Source organism: Staurois parvus, unplaced genomic scaffold (genome assembly GCF_062004578.1).
Source record: "Staurois parvus isolate SC_StPar_1 unplaced genomic scaffold, SC_StPar_1.0 ptg000595l, whole genome shotgun sequence".
NCBI classification, from domain to species: Eukaryota; Metazoa; Chordata; class Amphibia; order Anura; family Ranidae; genus Staurois; species Staurois parvus.
In genome coordinates, this window is record NW_028318391.1 from 2,465,372 (window position 1) to 2,476,167 (window position 10,796).

General features: G+C 45.9%; 1 long non-coding RNA gene across 1 annotated transcript; it reads left to right on the forward strand.

Annotated features, from left to right (window-relative positions):
* The first annotated feature begins 4,945 nt into the window (after positions 1 to 4,945).
* On the forward strand, positions 4,946 to 9,186 carry LOC149449930 (uncharacterized). The gene is made up of 2 exons (XR_016315345.1): positions 4,946 to 5,053; positions 8,720 to 9,186. It is a non-coding gene; the product is annotated as an uncharacterized LOC149449930 (long non-coding RNA).
* The last annotated feature ends 1,610 nt before the right edge of the window (positions 9,187 to 10,796 follow it).

A 10,796-nucleotide genomic window follows, 5' to 3' on the forward strand; every position in this document is an offset into this window, starting at 1 on the left:
CTCTTGTGTCAACTTGACCACGCTACCTAATCAGCGTGGGATGTTTATCCCAATGTGTAATATTTGTTTTTATTGTTCATGTGGGGACTGACCCTATTTCTGAAGTGTATAAAAACCTGTATGTCTGTTCAATAAAAAAGTTCCTGTTTGTACCTAAGTTAGTGTCATCTAGTTCTTGGGTGCAATGCCTAGCTATAATACCTTGTTCCTGTGCTCCAGTGGTAAGAAATCAGCCCTCTGATGGAAGCACCCAGGTGGGGTGCCTGCCAGGGGGTACATCACAGTATCTAACCCCTCCATACTGTATCTGATTCCCCACAGCCGAAGCACAACTCCACTCCCCTCTCCTCCCAAAGCATCCCTCTCTGTACAGATCTGACCCCCCCATGCAAACGTCTAGCAAGAGTCCTCTCCCTTCCCAAAAAGCCCCCCCGTAACTTATCTGACCCCTCTGCCCCACGTTCTAGCAGAATTCCTCTCCCCTCCCAAAGAGCCCACCAGTATGTATCCAACCCCCGACCCCATCTTCTAGCAGAAGTCCTCCACCCTGCCACATCACCCCCCCTAGTGCATATTTGACCCTCCCTTACCCCACCTTCTAGCACAAGTCCTCTACCCTCTCAAAGGGACTCCCAGGCACATATCCAGAGCCTGGGTTTTTAAATTATGCCTCTTAAGCCTCTACAACTGTTACATTTGGCCACAAACCACTTTTTGCCACTCCCCTAGTGGTAAGCCTGTGCTCCTGCACTCTTTCAAGTTTGGGCTAATGGAAACCTTCCAGGAAGGCAACCAGTAAAAAGAGAGTTGGGATATGACGTTACTTGAGTCATATCCCTGCCACTCCTAAATCGGTTCTACTGCCGCCACTGCTTTCCATGAAAAGGCCATCAATAACGTCCTTACATAATGTCTCCAACTTACATAAGGGGGGGATATGATCTCCATGTATAATACATAAGGGGGGATATGATCTCCATGTATAATACATAAGGGGGGATATGATCTCCATGTATAATACATAAGGGGGGATATGATCTCCATGTATAATACATAAGGGGGGGATATGATCTCCATGTATAATACATAAGGGGGGATATGATCTCCATGTATAATACATAAGGGGGGGATATGATCTCCATGTATAATACATAAGGAGGGATATGATCTCCATGTGTAATACATAAGGGGGGATATGATCTCCATGTATAATACATAAGGGGGGATATGATCTCCATGTATAATACGTAAGGGGGGGATATGATCTCCATGTATAATACGTAAGGGGGGATATGATCTCCATGTATAATACATAAGGGGGGATATGATCTCCATGTATAATACATAAGGGGGGATATGATCTCCATGTATAATACATAAGGGGGGATATGATCTCCATGTATAATACGTAAGGGGGGATATGATCTCCATGTATAATACATAAGGGGGGATATGATCTCCATGTATAATACATAAGGGGGGATATGATCTCCATGTATAATACATAAGGGGGATATGATCTCCATGTATAATACATAAGGGGGATATGATCACCATGTATAATACATGAGGGGGGGATATGATCTCCATATATATAATACATGAGGGGGGGATATGATCTCCATATATAATACATAAGGGGGGGATATGATCTCCATATATAATACATAAGGGGGGGATATGATCTCCATATATACAGTTGTGGCCAAAATTATTCAACCCCCAATGCTGTAAAGGGGTTTAGGGACTATAGTGTACATTTGGAATTGTATTCAGAATCAAATCCTACAAGGACGTTGTAACTACCCAAATGCAACTAAAATGACATCAATTGTTTATGTAATACAGTAGTAAATGGTTCTTATGTGGTTTCTTCATTGCCACAATTATTCAACCCCTTAAAGACTACCACTCTGAAGAACAGAGGTTCATACAGGTGCTTTCCATCAGGTATTGAAAACACCTGTGGATGTCACCGAGCAGCAATCAAGCATAATAAGCACCAATTAGGCAGCTTTAAAATGACTGTGATACTCAGCTCCTTCTAGACATTTACTGGTGTGGTTACAAACATGGTGAAGGCAAGAGAATGGTCCAGGAAGACAAGAGAAGAGGTGATTTCTCTTCACAGGAAGGGCAATGGCTATAAGAAGATTGCAAAGATGTTAAACATACCAAGAGACACCTTAGGAAGCATCATTCGCAAATTCAAGGCAAAGGGCACTGTTGAAACGCTACCTGGTCGTGGCAGAAAGAAGATGCTGACTTCGACTGCTGTGCGCTACCTGAAGCGTAGAGTGGAGAGAAGTCCCCGTGTGACTGCTGAGGAACTGAGAAAAGATTTGTCAGATGTGGGTACAGAAGTTTCAGCCCAGACAATAAGACGCACACTGCGTAATGAAGGCCTCCGTGCCAGAACTCCCAGGCGTACCCCCTTGCTGTCTCCAAAGAATAAGAAGAGTCGACTGCAGTATGCCAAAAGCCATGTGGACAAACCACAAAAGTTGTGGGATAGTGTTCTGTGGACTGATGAAACAAAATTAGAACTGTTTGGGCCCATGGATCAACGCTATGTTTGGAGGAGGAAGAACAAGGCCTATGATGAAAAGAACACCTTGCCTACTGTGAAGCATGGTGGAGGGTCAATCATGCTTTGGGGCTGTTTTGCTTCTGCAGGTACAGGGAAGCTTCAGCGTGTGCAAGGTACCATGAATTCTCTTCAGTACCAGGAGATATTGGATGGAAACGTGATGCAGTCCGTCACACACCTGAGGCTTGGGAGACGTTGGACCTTTCAACAGGACAATGATCCCAAGCATACCTCCAAGTCCACTAGAGCATGGTTGCAGAGGAAAGGCTGGAACATTTTGGAGTGGCCATCGCAGTCACCAGACTTAAATCCGATTGAGAACCTCTGGTGGGACTTAAAGAAAGCAGTTGCAGTGCGCAAGCCTAAGAATGTGACTGAACTGGAGGCCTTTGCCCATGAAGAATGGGCGAAGATACCCGTAGATCGCTGCAAGACACTTGTGTCAAGCTATGCTTCACGTTTAAAAGCTGTTATAACTGTAAAAGGATGCTGTACTAAGTACTAAGATTGAATGTCACTTGGGGGTTGAATAAAACTGATAATGCTGTGAGCACAGAAAAGACATTTGTGGTTATTTCATTATAACTGTTATGTTATATTTGTCTGACCTACAAGTGCCTCTTTAATGTAAATGTAAGCAAGATGACTGAATGATCAAAAGCAATGTCAAACTGGCCAAAACACTCAATTTCAGTGGGGGTTGAATAATTTTGGCCACAACTGTAGTACATAAGGGGGGATATGATCTCCATGAATAAATACATCAGTGGTTCATATAGTGAACTCAGTGTAGTTATTCCCCCTGAGGTCATCACAGAGGACAAGGGGGCGCTCTTTACGTCTGGAGGAAAATAAAGTTAATCTCCAAACAGGTTTCTTCACAGTGAGAGCTGTGAGAATGTGGAATAGACTCCCCCAGAGTTGGTTGTGGCCAGCTCAGTGGATTGCTGTAGGAAAGTCCTGGATTCTTTCTTGGATACACAGAATATAACTGGATATAACATTTATAGGGAAAGTTGATCCAGGGAATATCCGATTGCCTCTCGGGGGATCAGGGAGGAATTTTTTTCCCCAACAGGAGCAAATTGGATCGTGCTTTGCTGGGTTGTTTTTTGCCTTCCTCTGGATCAACTGTGGGTGTAGGATTGTAACTTTTTTTTTTTTCAATGGTTGAACTGATTGGACTTTTGTCTTTTTTCAGCCAGACTAACTATGTAACTTTAAAGTTTGAGGTTTGTTCCCCTATACTAGTCTAGTGTGTTCTGCACTGGTTATTTCACAGATAACTATGGAGAACGATTGGTGTGACACCTTGTTAATTGTTTGACAAGCTCACTGGACCAGGAAATTACAGTCATTGCATCAAAGGTAGTAGGTCTGACTTGCAAAGGAGGGTGGAATGCAGCCTGGCCAGTCCGACCCAAAAGAGTGCTTGTTCAAGTGCCGACATAGGCCCTGAGCTGGCACTAGTCCTCTAGAACCTCTCCCTGTTGCTAATGCAGTCCATGACAGACAGATATGCTCTCTCTACACTGGCACATGAAAAACTAGGGGCAGAGACTTAAGGAGATCCAGTTTGACCCAAGATGGCCACCAAGGTCACCTGGATGCAGTATAGCTAACAGGAACGCCGCTCTGGGGAACTGAGGGAATCCTAGAGTAACCAAGTTTCTTGAATTCCCCTTCAACTGCAATACTGCTCCACCTACAGTGGAGAAAAAAGACTGTACCTGCCTACTTACTTGTAGATTGGGCTTACCTCATCCTCCTATGGTGGAGACCTATGGTGAGACACAAATGGCAGTTGTAGACATCTCTAGAACCTCTCCCTGTTGCTACTGCTGTCCATGATAGACAGGTATGGTCTCTCTACACTAGCACATGAAAAGCTAGGGGCAGAGACTTAAAGAGATCCAGTTTGACCCAAGATGGCCAACCAAGGTCACCTGGATGTAGCATAGCCAACAGGAACTGGGGAACTGAGGGAATCCTAGAGAAACCAAGTTTCCCTTGACTTCTCCTCCAGCTGCAGTACTGCTCCACCTACAGTGGAGAAAAAAAAAGACTGTACCTACCTACTTACCTGTAGATTGGGCTCACCTGACCCCCCTATGGTGAAGACCCTTGGTGAGACACAAATGGCGGTCGTTGACATCATAGCAAAAGTCCTTTGAAAAATCTCTCCATAGCAAATGCCGATGCTGCAGCAGAGGACGTAAGGCAGGCCAAGGACGAGCGATAAAAAAACATGAGATCATATGGTGATTCAGAAGCTTCGTTCAGATTCCCAGGAGGGCCGCCATGTTCTCTCTGGGTACGTATTGTCTTTCTCCTACCTCACCGCAGTCCTAATGACCTCTCCTCGTCGAAGGACCCTGCGATTGCCTTTCAGCCCACACCCTTGCTTTCTCCTTCCCAGAAGATCTGTTTCTCCCATCGCTCCTGCAGACACAAGTGTATCAGGTAAGACAATATTTATTGGGCGCCAGAGGGAGTATAGAGTTTGCTTTGGGCAAGGACTTTCAGATCAGGTCACGCTACGAGAGTACTCTACATTGATTAATAGTACATTTTGTGGTCATCTTATTCCGTGCCAGCAGAAAGCCGATCCCTCCTGAGCCGTCCCCTTCAAGAGCACAACACTCGATCTGCCGAAATTGCTGCACTTAACGGAAAATGTTTGCCAGGCCAATTCAGCATAAGTCAGGAAAAAAAAGGAGAAATAAACTCGATTAATCACTGTCGCGGTCATGCGTCTTCATCACCCCCCTATAATAATATATTCAGATCCAGAACTTGGAAAGGCCATCTAAAGAGCTGCTCTGGGGAAAGCTATGAAAACATCCTTTAGTTTGTTTTTCGCATTCCTTCAACTTATCAAGTTTTTGTTTTTTTTTTAAACGCGGTAAAACGCCACAAACCGGTGTTTTTGGACTTTTTTAAAAAAAAAACTAAAAACCCCTAGAAATGCAAATGCGGAAAAACGCTGCTAAACGCTAATGCAAAAACGCTAAAAAAGCTGGAAAATGCACGTTTTTAGCGTGACTTTACACAGCTAATGTTACCAGCGATATCAAAACGCCCCGTGTGCAGGAGGAGTTAGTTTGTTTTTTGCATTCCTTCAGCTCATCAAGCCATTTTTTTTTTTTTTAAGGGAGCCAAATTAATCAGCTGAAGGTTAGTCCTCACACACACGGGGTGTTTTTATAGCGGCTGTTTTTGGCTTTTGACATTTTTTTCTACAGCTAGTAAACTCCCCAACATGTTCTCCTGTGTGTCCATCCCAAGCATGTTCTCCTATGTGTCCATCCCCAGCATGTTCTACTATGTGTCCATCCCCAGCATGTTCTCCTATGTGTCCATCCCCAGCATGTTCTCCTATGTGTCCATCCTCGGCATGTTCTCCTATGTTTCCATCCCAAGCATGTTCTCCTATGTGTCCATCCCAAGCATGTTCTCCTATGTGTCCATCCCAAGCATGTTCTCCTATGTGTCCATCCCAAGCATGTTCTCCTATGTGTCCATCCCCAGCATGTTCTCCTATGTGTCCATCCCCGGCATGTTCTCCTGAGTGTCCATCCCCGGCATGTTATCCTATGTGTCCATCCCAAGCATGTTCTCCTGTGTGTCCATCCCCAGCATGTTCTCCTATGTGTCCATCCCCAGCATGTTCTTCTATGTGTCCATCCTCAGCATGTTCTTCTATGTGTCCATCCCCAGCATGTTCTCCTGAGTGTCCATCCCAAGCATGTTCTCCTATGTGTGCATCCCCCGCATGTTCTCCTATGTGTCCATTCCCAGCATGTTCTTCTATGTGTCCATCCCCAGCATGTTCTCCTATGTGTTCATCCCTGGCATGTTCTCCTATGTGTCCATCCCCAGCATGTTCTCCTACTGTATGTGTTCATCCCCGGCATGTTCTCCTATGTGTCCATCCCCAGCATGTTCTCCTGAGTGTCCATCCTCAGCAGGTTCTCCTGAGTGTCCATCTCCGGCATGTTCTCCTATGTGTCCATCCCCGGCATGTTCTCCTATGTGTCCATCCCCAGCATGTTAGCCTATGTGTCCATCCCCTGCATGTTCTCCTATGTGTCTATCCCCGGCATGTTCTCCTATGTGTCCATCCCCGGCATGTTCTCCTATGTGTCCATCCCTGGCATGTTCTCCCATGTGTCCATCCCCAGCATGTTCTCCTATGTGTCCATCCCCAGCATGTTAGCCTATGTGTCCATCCCCTGCATGTTCTCCTATGTGTCTATCCCCGGCATGTTCTCCTATGTGTCCATCCCCAGCATGTTAGCCTATGTGTCCATCCCCGGCATGTTCTCCTATGTGTCCATCCCCGGCATGTTCTCCTATGTGTCCATCCCCAGCATGTTAGCCTATGTGTCCATCCCCGGCATGTTCTCCTATGTGTCCATCCCCTGCATGTTCTCCTATGTGTCCATACACACAGAGACTAGAATCAACGTTTTTTGGCTGGAAAAAAAACCCAGGACTAGTGGATTTCTAGAGGAGTTTTTTCACTGAAAAATGTGACAAAACACAGTAAAACATGGTAAAACTTCCCAAACCAGTGTTTTTGGCTTTTTTTAAAAAACAAAACGCAAATGCATAAAATCGGGGAAAAACACCGTAAAACATGGTAAAACCACCTGCCTGGAGTTTGCATGTTCTCCCTGTGCCTGCGTGGGTTTCATCCAGGTACTCTGGTTTCCTCCCACACTCCAAAGACATGCTGGTAGGTGAATTGGTTCCTGTCTAAATTGTCCCTAGTATGTGAGTAAGAGACTTTAGATTGTACACCCCTTGAGGGTTAGGGACTGATGTGAATGTACAATATATACTGTATATACATCTCTCTCTCTCCCTCCTTCCCCCTCTCTCTCTCCCTCTTCCCCCCATCTCTCTCTCCTTCCCCATCTCTTTTTCCTCTCCCTCCCTCTTCCCCCCTTTCTCTCTCCCCCCCCCCCTCTCTCCCCTCTCTCCCACTCTCCCTTCCCTCCATCTCCTCCTTCTCTCCCTCTCTCTCTTCCCCCTCTCTCTTCCCTCTCTCTCTTCTCTCCCCCCTCTCTCTTATCTCTCTCCCCCCTCTCTCTTCTCTCTCTCCCCTCTCTCCCCCCCTCTCTCTACCCCCCATCTCTCTCTCCCCTCTCTCTCCCCTCTCTCCTCTCTCTTCTCTCTCTGCTCTCTCCACTCTCCCCCCTCTCTCTCTTCTCCCCCCCCTCTCTTCTCCCCCCCTCTCCCTCTCTCTCTCTCTCGCTCCCCCCCCTCTTCTCTCTCTCTCTCCCCTCTCCCCCTCTCCCCCCTCTCTTCTCCCCCCCCTCTCTCTTCTCTCTCCCTCTCTCTCTCTCCATCTCTTCTCCCTCCCTCCCTCTTCTCTCTCTTCCCCCCTCTCTCTCTTCTCTCCCCCCTCTCTCTTCTCTCCCCCATCTCTCTCTTCTCTCCCCCCCCTCTCTCTCTCTCTTGCTCTCTCTACCCCTCTCTCTTCTCTCTCTCTCTCTCTCCCCCTCTCTCTTCTCTCTCCCCCCCTCTCCCCCCCTCTCTTCCATATATGTTAAATTTTCAGCATTTTTAAAATACATTATGGTTGCTTTGCTTGATTCATGTTGATTAAATAATAGTAGATGTAAGTTTTTAACGTCCAGTTATTTGCAGGAAATGGTATGGTTGTGCCGGGGATGGGCTTTCAGAGGAATGGGAGGTAGACTGGGTACATCTAATCTACCCCAATTCTACCTAACTGTATCCAGGCCACTCGCCCCGACATGTTCCGCCTCACCCACATGGCTTAGTCATGGACCCCGTGGGTCTGGTTATTTGCAGGAAATGGCATGGTAGTGTCGGGGATGACCTTTCAGAGGAATGGGAGGTAGACTGGGTACATCTAATCTACCCCAATTCTACCTAACTGCATCCAGGCCACTCGCCCTGACATGTTCCGCCTCACCCACATGGCTTAGTCATGGACCCCGTGAGTCTGGTTATTTGCAGGAAATGGTATGGTAGTGTCAGGGATGGCCTTTCAGAAGAATGGGAGGTAGACTGTGAACATCTATTCTACCCCAATCAAGCTGTAGAATTTCCAGACGTTGTCTTGTTTACATTGATTCTCTTTCTTTCTAAAAGGCGCCATCTCCAATTACAGCATCGCCACCTCATTCTGTGCAATTACCAGCAAGCTTAGACTTTGTTGGCGAGCAGCTTCAGAAAGATGTACCGAGGTGACACTTGTAACGAGTGTGACTCACCGAGCTCCTTAATTATCAGGTTCAGGACGGAGAATCCGCTGATTGCTCAGAGCGCAGGTGAAACACAGCCATGTGATTGAGTCATTTGGAGAACTTGTGCGAAAATCAAGAGCTTTCGTTTGGAGGGCAGCAAAATTCTCCCCAGACAGGAAGAAATCAACATTTCATCCGCTGCTTCTATTGTGGCTGTCGGCCGAGGAAGAGGCCAGGAAACGTTTATAATGTTTTATTTTTTTTCCTGCAGAATTTAATGACACCTTTGAGACAATACATCCAATTTACTCTCCATTAACTCATCAAAATCTACATTGTTTAAAAAATAAAATTTGTAGAAAGTTTATAATCCCACAGACCACCACTATACTGTATGGGGGCCCTTCTCCTTCATCAAAGTAGGACAGCCATTGTCTTACTGACCACCAAAGTTAGTAGGCACTTCTACCACCAACCAATGTACGGCAGCCTTTTTCCCACTGATCACCAATGCTAAGGGGCCCTTATCTCACTGACCCCAACATATGGGAGCCCTTCTCCCACTGAGCAACAATGTATGAGAGCCAGTGTCTTACTGACCACCAATGTATTGGGGCTCTTATCCCACTGAGCACCAATATTAGAGAGCCCTTCTCTCACTGACCACCAATACATGGAGGCACTTCTCGCACTGAGCGCCAATGTATGATAGCCATTCTCTCACTAACCACCAAAGTGGGTGGGCACTTCTACTGACATCTACAGTATGGTAGCTTTTCTCCCACTGATCACCAATGTTAGAGGTCCCTCATCTCCCTGACCAGCAAAATATGGGGGGCCTTACCCCACTGAGCACCAGTGTAGGAGAGCCCTCATCTTACTGACCACCAATGTATTGGGGCTCTTATCCCACTGAGCACCAATATTAGAGAGCCCTTCTCTCACTGACCACCAATACATGGAGGCACTTCTCGCACTGAGCGCCAATGTATGATAGCCATTCTCTCACTAACCACCAAAGTGGGTGGGCACTTCTACTGACATCCAAAGCATGGTAGCTTTTCTCCCACTGATCACCAATGTTAGAGGTCCCTCATCTCCCTGACCAGCAAAATATGGGGGGCCTTACCCCACTGAGCACCAGTGTAGGAGAGCCCTCATCTTACTGACCACCAATGTACTGGGGCCCTTATCCCACTGAGATCCAATTTTAGAGGTCTCTTATTTCCCTGATAACCAATGTATGGACGGCCTTATCCTACTGACCACCAGTATATGGGGCCCTTATCTCAATGTCCTTTAATATTTGGGCATCCTTATCTCACTGATCACCAATATATAGAAGCCTTGCTCCCACTGTGCACCAATGTGTGAGAGCCCTAGTCTTACTGACCACAAATGTGTTGGGGCCCTTATCCCACTGAGCACCAATGTTAGAGGTCTCTTTATCTCCCTGACCACCAATATATGGGGATCCTTATGTGACTGACCAGTATGTGAGGCCCTTATCTCAATGATCATTAATATTTGGGAGTCCTTATCTCTCTATGGTCACTATGTAAAGGGACACGTCTACCAATAACGAATGTATGGTAGCCATTTTCCCACCATTGTTAAAGGGCCCTTATCTAATTAACCACCAATATATAGGGACCCTTATCCCACTGACCAATAATATATGGAAGCCCTTCTCTAGCTGACCTCTAATGTATGGAGGCCTTTATCCCAATTTTTCTTTTTAAAAGTCTTGCAATGAATTAAAATAAAATTATATGCAGAATATACAAAAATAAATAATTATATACATATTTACACAAAAACTAAAATAAATATAGCAAAATCTGCTGTCAGACAAAAGCAAAACGTTCATAAATGAATATGTCATAATTGGGGGAAATAAATCTTACTAAGACTCACATCACTTCACCAGACAGCAAACCTGAGAGGTCAAGAAACAACCCCGCCCTCCGTTATGCATGCAG